Source organism: Orbicella faveolata, unplaced genomic scaffold (assembly GCF_042242905.1).
Source record: "Orbicella faveolata isolate gen_17 unplaced genomic scaffold, um_ofav_v1 contig_26, whole genome shotgun sequence".
Taxonomy (NCBI): Eukaryota; Metazoa; Cnidaria; class Anthozoa; order Scleractinia; family Merulinidae; genus Orbicella; species Orbicella faveolata.
Window position 1 is genome coordinate 7,000,072 of NW_028301554.1, and position 12,678 is coordinate 7,012,749.

Genomic DNA, 12,678 nt, shown 5'->3' on the forward strand with positions numbered 1-12,678 from the left:
AGAAACGTTTCGGTTATGTAACTAATGCATAGTGCATGATCGCAAAGCGATCTTGGACCTTTCAATAAAAATCTTGGCATGTTTGTTTGCTATTTTGAAGTTTCTCGGGCTAAAGAATCGCTCCAGTCTACTATTTAAGTATTTGTTGGCTGATAAATACAATTTACATTCCAAGCCTTCCTATCATAGACAGACTGACTTGCTCTAAAGAGAAATAAAGCAACTAATGAAAGCTACTTTTGCCATCGTTCTGTTGTAAAATATGGAAGACCGTGAATTAAGTTTTCCTCAGTTTTCGCTTTATAATGCACTTTGCACGATTTGGTCGATTTGAAACTCTCGTTTTCTCATGGTAGCAGACATCAGAACTGACAGAGCCAAAAACTTTGCTATGTAACAGCAAACGATGGAGCTTGTAATTAATGATCACTTTGTGATTTTACGAATGCCCTGGCTATCAGAATCCAGCTATATATTATTCTAACTGATTGATAGAAGCCAGAGGATGCAAAGTTAATTAGAGTTGTACTTAACACGGCCGGCAGAACTTGCTTTGAAAGTGAAACTGCGAAAAACCGACTGAGGGGTTCTAAATATTTCCAGAAGACACTTATTATCATACTACGTCATGCATGGAAGCTTTATTTCGAAGTTTTTGGAGTATCATAACATAAGCTTGGTGGGAAGCGAGATAAACTGAAAATCAAGGCGGGATGTGCGATGCGGAATGCGGGGTGCGACATTCAGGATAAAATATCTTGGCTTGAGCAGCATGTGTTCATTTCAACCAGGGAATGCGGGATAAATTTGATATTAGGGGACGGGATGTGAGATGAAAAACAGAAATTCACGTTACACAGTGACCAAGGAAATTAATTTATCTTTCGGGAATGTTTGGAAACACTAATGAGTTAAAGAGTAGGGGTTTATAAAACATGCCAATCGCATCATATATTAACACCGATTCAAATCAGTCTTTAACTACATGACGTCAGAGTTGAAAGTAGTTGGTGATTACAGTCGACATCACGGCTACAAAATCTGCCAGTTTTTTCTTTTTGTTCAAAAAGTAGATCAACTGTGAACAGTTTACTTAATGATTCCAGTCTACTATGAATAACAAAGCTATAAAAAATATTGATTTATACTCACTGGTTTTAGTGGGTCGACCACAATGAAACCAAAATGAATACGCGTCAATAACAGGACCTTTTCCTCTGAAAAGTAGAAGAGAAGGAAAAGTTAAGCCAATTATTGCTGGGCAAACGATGCTTCCAAACAATTATTCGCGTGACTTTATTTTTCGCGTGACTCAATAACAACTCTCACAACAAGAAGAATAACAGTCACGCAATTCACGCAAATCTCTCCCAGTGTAAATTTAAAGTATTAAGAAATCGGCTATGCTTGTTAAATGCGCAGAAAACGCTTTCAGTCATGCACAGACAGTTTACAGTTTATAAACTTACCGTGTCTAGTTTCTCAGTCTTCTGACGAAAATGAAACCAAAATTGATGGAAACTGAAACAACACTGGGGGTTTCCCTGCAGGACAATAGTAGGTCCAATAGAAAGTTAAAACAATTTGAAATTTAAATATGTTTCAAACGTTCTGCAAAATAATCAAATAAAAAAAAAATGAAAGCTTTCAAAGTAGATTGGGTTTTTGACCATAGCTAATAATCAGTGAAATATTTATCAAGGTACTGAGACTAAGTTCTTTCTCGTATGTTGTTCGTTCTTTGTCTTAACCATGGATAAAACACAATAGATGTTAAGTCAGTTTTTTCTTATAGATTAAACAACAGAAACGTTTCGGTTATCTAATTAATACACTATTGAAGGATTGTTCACAGTCCTGGACCTTTCAACATAAATCTTGGCATCATTGTTTGCTCTTTTGAAGTTTCTCAGGCTTAGAAACCACTCCAGTTTACTATTAATTTAACTCCGTGTGGGCTGATTAATAGAATCTACATTCCACGTCGGTTCCTGTCACAGACAGACTGACTTGCTCTGAAGAGAAATAAGACAACTAATGAAAGCTACTTTTGCCATCGTTTTGTTGTAAAATATGGAAGGCCTTGAATTAACTTTTCGTCAGTAATTACTTTATAATGTACTTTGTACGATTTGATTGATTTCCAACTCCTTTTTTCGGTGGCAACAGACATCAGAACTGACAGAGCCACAAACCTTTTTGTTTACTAGCAAACAATGGAGTTTGCAATTGATCATCACTTTATGATTATGCTTGAATTTCGTGGCTATCATAATAAAGCTTATAATAGTATTCCAACTGGTTAAGATAGAAACTAGACGATGCAAAGTTAGCTAGAATTGTACTTACCACGTCGGAACTTGCTTTGGAAAGTGAAACTACAAAAACCGCTAGAGGCGTTCTAGAAATTTCGAGAAAACACTGATTATCATAGTACGCCAAGCATGGAAGATGTATTTTGAAGTTTCTGGAGTGTCAAAACGTAAGCTTGACAGGATGCGAGATAAGCTGAAAATCCTAGCGGGATGTGGCAAGCGGGATGCGGGATGAGAGCAGCATGTGTTGAGTTCAACCAGGAAATGCCGGATAAATTTGGAATTGATGGACGGGATGCGGGATGAAAAAAAAGTTACGGTTACAAAGTGACTGGAGGAATTAATTTACCTTTTGTGAGTGCTCCGAGACACTAATGAGTTGAAAAGGAAGAGTTTTTTTTAAACAGATTGCCAATCGTGTTTCGGTCACACGAACGTCGCCACTTATAACTGGATTTGATTAGTCTTTAAATACATGACTCAGAGTTAAAAGTAGTTAGTGATTAGCTTCGACGTTGCCGTCACTAATTCTCTCAGGTTCTGACTTTGCATTGAAAAATGAAATTGACTGTGAACAGTTTACATCACTATTTCAGTCTGCTATGAATATGTTATAACTAAGCTAAAATCATCATTTATACTCACTAGCTTTGGTGAGTCACCAGAGTGAAACCAAAACCAATACGCGTCAATAACAGGACCTTTTCCCCTGAAAAGTAAGCAAAGAGGGAAAGTTGAGCAAATTGTTACTACTGAAAAACGGTGATTCCAAACAATCATTTCTGTGACTAAATTTTTCGCGTGACTCACTTTTGGCGCTTACAGCAGGAAGAAAATCAGTCACGCGATTCGTGACGTCTCTTCCAGTGTAAACTCTAGATCTTGTATATGTGCACGCAACTAGTCACAAATAGCTTACAGTTTATAAACTTACTGTGTTCGGTTTGTCAGTCTTCTCCTAAAAGCGGAGCGACTGTGAACAGTTAACGTGATGATTTCAGTCCAATATGTATAACAAAGCTAAATCTGATTTGCACTCACCACTTTTGTTGAGTCACTAGAATGAAACTACAACCAATATGCGCCGACAACGATAATATTTCGTGTAAAAATTGTTAAGAAGGAAAAGTTAAGCAGATTTTTACTCCACAACGGTACCTCCAAACAATAATTCGTTTGATTTATTTGTCCGCGTGACTTACAGCACTCAAAAACTGAAAAAAATCAGTCACGCGCGCGATTCATGAAAAATCTCTTTCAGTGCAAACTGAAACTATTAAACATCGCTTTGAAATACACGTTGTATGTGTATGAAACGGTATCAATCACGAACAGCTTAAAGTTTACAAACATACCGTGCTCAGTCTCTCGATCCTCGGACGAAATTAAATGAAAAGTGATAGAGACTGAAGAACAAAAACAAATGCAAATTATTAACAGTGGAATTAATTACTGATGGCAAAATCCAATGTTTATGAAAGCATATTGCGTTGTTGACTATAGTTAATAGATTGAAATGATTATTAAGCCCGACAAAGTTCTTTGTTGTATGTTTTTGTTTTCATTTCGGTCTTGACCGTGCATTAAACACAATAAGTGATTATTTCTGTTTCACAGACTATATAACTCGAGTAAAAAGTTTCGGTTATGTGATTTATGCCTACTTAATGTCGTTGTTCCTAGCGAAAGTAAGTTAACCGTGGCGACTTACAATTGAATCAGAGCTACTACTCAAATACAAACAACTCGTGATGGCGTTAATGGGGGAACACTGCCTTGCGTTTGGTTAGCCCATGCGACTTCCAGCGATAGCGTGACAAAACAACCTCATTTATCTCCTCAGCACCACGAACTGAATGACAGACAGCATGTGCTGGATCGGACAAGAGTATCGGTTAGCAAGCGATGTTCAAAGGCGATGAAAAAACAACAAGCTTGGGGGAAGTCGCTGCGCAGACTTAACCGCACCACACAGGAGTGACCCTTTGTTTATTATGCAGGAATACATGACCAACCTCTTCTCCAAAGGGCGGGAGGGAAAATTAAACGATAGATTTACAACAAGTAATAGCTACGTTGCTTAGACGAACTCAGAATGGACTCTGAACAATTTTCTGAGCTTTTATATGGAGACGCTCGTCTGCTTGTAAGCCAGTAGGGAAGGCTGTACTACCGAACAGCTTACCTAACACGTGTAACATCTTAAACATGAATAGTGCTTTAATGCTTTGTGCCAATGCTATGGTACGTTATAACGTTCAGAAGGTAACGAAACTACAATGTTTTAGGTTTAGCTACAATAAGGCTCACAGTTTGCTGACCTTTGAAATATAACTGCTCAATAACTCTATAGAAAGTGATGCCGCCATGAACGGCTCATTGAGAACGTACGTCACGCTCCATTAACTATATTTTACTGGCGTGACAGTAAAATCTCATTATATATGATCGCAAAACGAAAGACTGTTTACTGTTGTGGACCTTCCAACATAAATCGTGGCATCTTTGTTTGCTCTTTAGAAGTTTGGCAAGTTTCTCCTCTTCTAACTATGAGTTGATTAATGAATAAAGTTTACATTCCTCGCCTTCTTTTCATAGAAACTAACTGACTTGCTCACAAGACAAATACGACAACTAAAGACGAATGGCTTTTGCCATCGTTCTGTTGTAATTCCTCAAATTTGTTATACGCGAGCGCTCATTTCATAATTTAGTTTGCACAATCTCATTGATTTCCTTCTGCCGCCATCTCCTGGCAACAATATCAATTCACAGAGCTAAAAACTTTCCGTTACTTACAGCAAACAATTGACTTTGGGGTTAATTATCACTGCATGATTGTTTGAAGGTCGTGGATATCATAATCGAGCTCTATATTATTCTAACTGGTTAAGATAGAAACCAGACGGTGCAAAATGAAACCCCGAAAACCACTTGAGGAGTTCTCGATGTTTCGAGAAAACACTGATTGTCATACGTCATCCATGGAAGATCTATTTCGAAGTTTCTGGAGTGTCAAATCATAAACTTGGCGGAATATGCGAGATAAGCTGAAAATCATGGCGGGATGTGGAATGCGGGATGTGGGATTCGGGACAAAAATATTTTGGCTTGAGCAGCATGTGCCCATTTCAACCAGGAAGTGCGTTTAAATTTGATATTGAGGGACGGGATGCGGGATGAAAAACGGCAAATCACAGTTACTCAATGCCTGGAGAAATAAATTTACCTGTCGGGAGTGTTTGGAACACTAATGTTTCTAAAACATTTTTTCAATCGTGTTTCAGTCACACCAGCGTCATTAACTATAGCTGGTTCAAATTAGCCTTTAATAACATGACGTTAGAGTTAAGAGTAGTCAGTGATTATGGTCGACGCTACGGCAACAAATTCTCCCAGGTTCTTTCTTTACATTCAAAAATTAGATCGACTGCAAACAGCTTACTTAATGTTTCAGTCTAGTATGAATAACAAAGCTATTAAAATAATGATATCTACTCACTAGTTTTGGTGAGTCGACCACAATGAAACCAAAATGACTCTGCGTCAATAACAGGACCTTTTCCTCTGAAAAGTAGAAGAGAGAGAAAAGTTAATCGAATTATTACTGCGCAAACGATGCTTCCAAACAATTATTCGCGTGACTCAGTAATTGCTCTTACAAGAAAAAGAAATCAGCCACGCGATTCGTGCAAACCTCTCCAAGTGTAAATTTAAAGAATTAAAAATCAGCTCTACTTATTATATGTGCTCACAACGCTATCGGTCATAGACAGTTTACAGTTTATAAACTTACCGTGTTCAGTTTCTTAATATTCTGGTGAAAAGAAAACCAAAAGTGATACAAACTGAAATAAACTAAGGGAGTTTCCTTGCAAGACAATAGGAGTTCAAACATTGATCATAACAATCAAATAAAATCACTCGAAAACAAGTTGCATGTTTCTATTCCCATTCTTTGTTAAATACTGACAGTAAAGTCCAATAGCTTTGAAAGTGTACTGGGTTTCTGAGCATTGATAATGAATGGAAATGGTTATTAAGCAAGACAAAGTTCTTTGTTGTATGTTGTTGTTCGCTCCTTGGAAGAGAAAGAAAAGTTAAACCAATTAGCACTGCGCAGACGATTCTTGCGAACAATTATTCGCTGACTCACTAATACTTCTTACAATATGAAGAAAATCAGTCACGTGATTCATAATTTGTTCTATGTACATCTAACTCTATCAGTCACAGACAGCTTGGTGTTTATAAACTTACCGTATTCAGTTTCTCGATCTTGTGATGAAAGTGAAACCAAAAGTGAAAGAAACTGAAAAGACACTGTAAGAGTTTCCCTGCAAAGCAAGTGGAAGTCAAGGAAAAATGCAAATTAAATTTCGTATTATTTTCAAACGCGGCTCAAACCAGTTGAACTAAAACACTTCTTCTAAAGTGTGTTATTAATTTTTTTGCTATCTCCATTTTTTGTCAACATACTAATGGGAAAGTCCAATAGCTTTAAAGGCAAATTGAACGTGCATCACTTCGTTTACAGAGGGATAAATGTTTCTGCCAAAATTGTTTCCAGTACATGGGAACCCCACACTACGATCGCCTCATTATGACGGCCACCTTTTTTCTCTCGGTGAAACGCCCATACTTTTCTTTATAAGAAAACCCCATTAATGCGGCCACCCCGCTAATACGGCCAACGACCACATTCTGATATTCTAATCGGTATAATCCTTGATAATTTTATCCCGTTTATACTGCCACTCAAACCAGTTATGTTCATCTTTCCATTGTTAATATGGTATGTAATGATTAAAGAACAGTTCTTTTTACAAGTGCAATTGTAATACATATGTTAAGACCTCACTCAATTTAGACCAGCCATGAAATTTGACCCTACCCGTTAATACAGCCAAATTTTCATGGACCGTTGATGACCGTATTAACAGAGTTCCACTGTAAAATAGCAAGAAATAAGAGAAATTCCGTAGTGTCTTCGAAATTTCTTTTCTTTCTCGTGATTACGATAACTAAGCTCACCTGAACGTGTCACCCATTACAAAAAGAGGAACAGTGGAAAGCTTTAATTTAATAATGTTGACAGTCTCATGGCTAACAATGTTGTTTTGGAAGACCTGAACCATACTGCTAATCTGTGTCTAATCTGTGTCTAATCTGTGCAGTGGCTGTCGAATCGACTTTGTAGAAAGTTCGCTTGTCTTATTCTACGAAACAGCATTTACAGTGAAACCTGTATTAAGCGGACCCCATGTCAAGTGGAAACCCTCTATTAAGTCGACACTAGCTGGAGTCCCAAAATTTTCATCCCACATTCACTGCAAAAAAACCCTGCATTCAGCGGACACCTCTGTTAAGCGGACGCGGACACCAAGTTGCACAAAACCAGCAATAGGCGGACACTTCGAGAGCTTTTTACTTCTAGAGGTCTAGCTGAGACTCCTTTAACATTGTTCAGCGATGTCGTTTTAAAGCTAAGCGATTATTCCAGATTGATGCATTTACTGGCTGAACATTGTCCTATGAGCAGTGTTTGATATTACACTGTGTTACACTGTGCTATAAAAGAGTTACTAGTTGACTATTATCGCACCGCATATGAGACCCTGTTTTGAACGGACACCATGTATTAAGCGGACACTAATGAGGGTCCTAACGGTGTCCACTAAATACAGGTTTCACTGTAGTTAATTTCACTTCCAAAAACAATTGTAAATCGTGAACCCTTTGAATTCGTACAGAAGTACGGTAAATTAATTAAGCCCAGGTTAGGGAATGCAGCACCTTCCACAATAAACAAAGTTTTGCTTCTTGCACACAAGTTATGAAGAACTTTTAAATGATATCCTCCTACTATAAATTAATTTGTACTCACCAGTCTGTTCAGAACAACAGGATGAATCCAAAATCAAACCGCGTCAACAACAGTAACTGTTTCAATAATAAAAAGAAATTAAGCAGATTATATATCGAAAAGCGTTACTTCTAGCGAGCATTCATTCGCGTGACTATATTTTCTTGCGTGACTCATTGTTAGAGCTCGCAACCCAAATAACATTTGTCACGCTATACATGCAAATTTCTTCCACAGGAAATGATTTAATAGTATTTAATATTGACTTTTGTGGCAGAGTTAAAGCTCATGTTTTGAAGTACGATGTAAATTTACGGTGTTTAGTTACACTATCTTGACATCAAAGGGAAACCACCACTAAGAAACTGAAATAAGAGTGAGGGAATTCCCCTGCAAGATAAAGGCAGACAATGACAAACACAAATAAAATAGCTGGAAGACAGCTAAATAAAAGAGTAATTCTAATAAGTATTACATTCTTTGCTCTCTTTAGTTTTCATATGCCGACGAGATAGCCCAAATTTCAAGGAAACAGATGATCGTATCACGCATGCGTTTGTGGGTATCCGGGATGTGGGTTTAAAAAAGGGTACGGGGTAAAAATACCTTGGTGGAAAGATAATATCCTCTTTTCGGCGAGCTGGAGGCGCGACTCTTTTAGAGTTCATGGTAAGATACAGAAGAATAATATAGAAAACAGAAAATCGCATTTTCTCTGTTAACTCTAAAGTTTCAGTGAAGTGATTTCCAAGGAGCGCGCATTAGCTCAATGACTACGAAATACCCCTCTAGAGGCCACAAAAAAACAAAGATACAAACAATCAAACAGACAAAACAAAACAAAACAAAAATATTACTACCACTACTACTACTGTTCAGAGTTCATTCGTTATCCTGCATTGCCTCGTTTGATTTGTTGCGACACCCAAATTATCAATCGAAGAAAATCCAACTTATATTTGTCGAGCTCATTCAAGATATATGCGAACGATTTAATTCGAGTTTGATTGGTTCGTGATGTTGCTAGAGCAAAACATGCCAAATTTGTATTAGTTATCGTCCTTTCACTGAGGCCAGTATGTGTACAGCATTTCGAAACTGAAAGAAGCCCGTTATGTGACAGAGTTAGGTTCTACTTTAAGGGCGTAGCTTAGGGAGGGGGGTTCTAAGGTGCCCGTGACTCTCCCTTTTGTAAGCCTTTTTTAAGGAAACAACCTACAACAGGTGGCAAAAACGACATGCCAATCTGTTGAGTACTCCCACTTTGACACAGTGTGACCTCCCCCCACCCCCCATTTGAAAAATCCTGGTGGAGATGATCAACGTCTTTGTAAAGTGACTATCATAGAGGTGTGTTCTTGATCCATTGCAGTCTTATCTCAACCCTAAATGTATTCCATAACAGATTGGTAGGGACATGAGGCATTAGCTAAAGCAGGTCACTAATAGAGCACTAGCAGTGCTGGCAAAAGTATTTGATTCGGGATATCGAGACCATAAACCCTAGGCCATACAATTATATGAGGAGGTTTTCGGGATATCCCGAAAAAGCGATATCGATATGGTAACTGTTAACAGTGGAAGCCGAAATTATACAATGTTAGAAACAAAATATAATTACGACTAACTTACCGTTGCGCAGCAGACTGTGTACAGCCGTTTGCTCTCCTTAAGAAAAATTGCAGAGGGGCGTCTAGGTGACATTGTTACAGTATAGCGTGCTGTTCGCATAAATTATGGTTCCACAAAAATATTTCAGTTTCAAATTATCTGACATCACAAGAGGAAAGAGAAACAAAATACGAAAAAGACATTGCCGTATGCTCGTGCACTTTGACTGATAAAGCCATTTATGACCTCTGCTAAGGAAATCACAGAACAAACAAGCTTCGACTTCGAATTCAGCCTTCCCTATGTTTTTTTTTTTTTTATGAATGTGGTAACGAGTTATTATTGTCAACTGAGAGGACAAACAATACAAGATTAGCTGCTTACCATAGTGGAGCTTCCTTTGAAAACTGAAAACTAGGAAGCATTCCCGTGAGAAACGTATTTTGTACTTTTGTGCGAGCGAAACCGATCTCTTAGGGAATACGTTATTAGCTCACGAAACACAAAATGCACCTAAAGAGCCCAAACAAAATAAAACTGACTGGTCAGATTTTATTCCTCGTAGTTCTAAGTGCCTCCCCCACCCCCTCCAGGAAGGTATCGGAAGGAGAACTCAGTGTATTGTCCTCTTGGGTCGGGAAATGGACAATTTCTTCCTTACCTAACTATAATAAAAGGTGTGTTATCGATTTATTGCAGTCTATTGGCTCAAGCCTGAAGTCGGGAAGGATGTGTAGTAATAACTTAAGCTAGCGAAGGCAGCTCAAATATCCTCTTCTGGCAGATTACTGCTAGGAAAGGTTTTCGTTCGAGACCTTCCTGCTTTAACCAAGAGGCAATAAAATTAATTGGGACGTTTTCGTGATATCCCGAATAAACAAGATGGATATGGTAAAATGTCATTAGCAGAAGCCGATAACAACGACTTACTTACCGTTGCGCAGTAGTTTGTATACAGCCGTCCGTTCTCCTCAAGAAAACTGCAGAAGCGTGTTTGTGTGTTACTGTTAATAATTCTGTTGCTCACTCAAATTATTCATCCGTAAAACTATTTCAGTTTCCCAGCATCTGACGTCATAAGCGGAACAACAAAATAAATGATATTGCTGTCTGCACGTGATTTTTGCATTCGGCCGTTTATGACCTTTTCTATGTTCACCGATATAAAAAACCAGACCGCTCGGAATAATTTCGTCATGACCAATATGGTTTGATACTTCAGTTAATCAATCTTTTAAATGCCAAAGTATTAAAAGACAATCTCACATACAGGGTCACCGCCAGTAAATTTACTATTTGTGTCAGTCTGTTGATGATATTCGTCGTCATTCCTGTTGTAACAGGCCTTGAAGTCACAGAACCAAACAGCTTGGAGTTTGCTATTAGTCTCGAGTACATTCAATTGTTAATTGGTTAAGAAAAGACCAAAAAATAAAGGATAACTTTTACCTACCACAGGGAATTTCACATCGGAAAGGGTCGAAAGTGAATTCTATGAAACACTCAGGAAAAAGGATGATATATATTTCGCAGGGGCTTGGTGGAATGCGCGATGGGTTTGAACAGGAGGCGAGATCCGAAATATGACACTTCTTCGTAAAAACATAATATGCACTCTTTAATAGTTAATGGCGGGATACGCATTGACAAACAGCAAATTGCGAATCGTTTCTTAACTCCACGGTGTTACTAAAATGAACTGTGAGGAGTGGATTTTGTCTAAAGCGGCAGGAAATACGCCTCGAGAGGCCGTCTAAAGAAATTGTCCTGATATTTTTTCTTCTCGTTATATTTAGTATTTTCGTCCTTCCGGCAGCTTAATGTAATACGCGGTTTTGAAGTTATCAAGATCGAACAAAATCGAAAGAAGTTTTAATGGAGCTAAATCAAACTATATAAGAACGATTCAATTCGTGTTTGCGGTACGTAATATTGTTTTTGTTTTTGTTTTGTTTTTTTTTTGTTCTTCCGTACAGGAAGGACAGTATTTATAGAACATCTGTTTGTGGCGAAAAGAAACCTCTGTTCAGGATCAACCTGTCATGATTAAGGTGTTCACTTCTACTTGGGGTGGATTGATTCATTGCAGTCTACTCCCAACTCTGAATGTGGTAAATTCGAAAAACTGGTTAAGAGGGACATAAAGCATTTGCTTATGTGGGTCACCGGAACAATCTGCTAGCAAATTATTGGTGCCAAGAGCATTTGATTTAGGACCTCAAGATAATAGCCACTAGGCCACACAACTATACGAGGAGGCTTTTTTCGATATCCCGAATGAGCAAAATTGGTATGGTAATTTTTATCAGTCGAACTTGTAATCAAATATTGTTTTAAACAAAATAATGAGTAACTTACCGTTGCACAGTGGTCTGTGTTCAGCCGTCCGCTTTCCTCAAGAAAAATTGCACAGAGACTTCCGCGTGTCACTGTTCTTAATAGGGTCGCTCGTGTAATTAACATTCATAAAAAATTTCAGTTTCACAGCATCTGACGTGCCAAGTGGAGACAAAAACGAAATTGTTGGGTTCAGGTGATTTTGTCATAAGGCCGTTTGTGACATTTGAGCATGTTCACAGATATTCACGCAATGATTACTCAACAAGAAACTGAAATGATATTGAGTTACTTCCCCTGCGACTAGAGGAAAAAAACTATCTAGGGTGTGTTACATCTTTTCCTATCTGACATGCTTTAAAGACAGAGGGCGACCTTAGAAGAACTTAGCCTGTGAGCAGGCTCACCTTTGAGTCACGCGCGCGAGCGACGAAGAGCAATGCGATCCGGCGGGAAGGAATATGGTGAAGAGGCGCAAAGTTTACTTTCTCGTGTCGCGGCTTCGCTTCCGGATTTCTCGCTCGCTGCTATGCCACGCGCCCTTGTGCT

General features: G+C 38.3%; 1 long non-coding RNA gene across 1 annotated transcript; it reads right to left on the reverse strand.

Moving 5' to 3' along the window:
* Positions 1–1,330: 1,330 nt before the first annotated feature.
* LOC149107900 (uncharacterized) lies at positions 1,331–4,333 on the reverse strand. Its single transcript, XR_016209150.1, has 3 exons — positions 3,357–4,333; positions 2,961–3,024; positions 1,331–1,544 (listed from the first exon to the last, which is right to left on the reverse strand). It is a non-coding gene; the product is annotated as an uncharacterized LOC149107900 (long non-coding RNA).
* Positions 4,334–12,678: the final 8,345 nt, after the last annotated feature.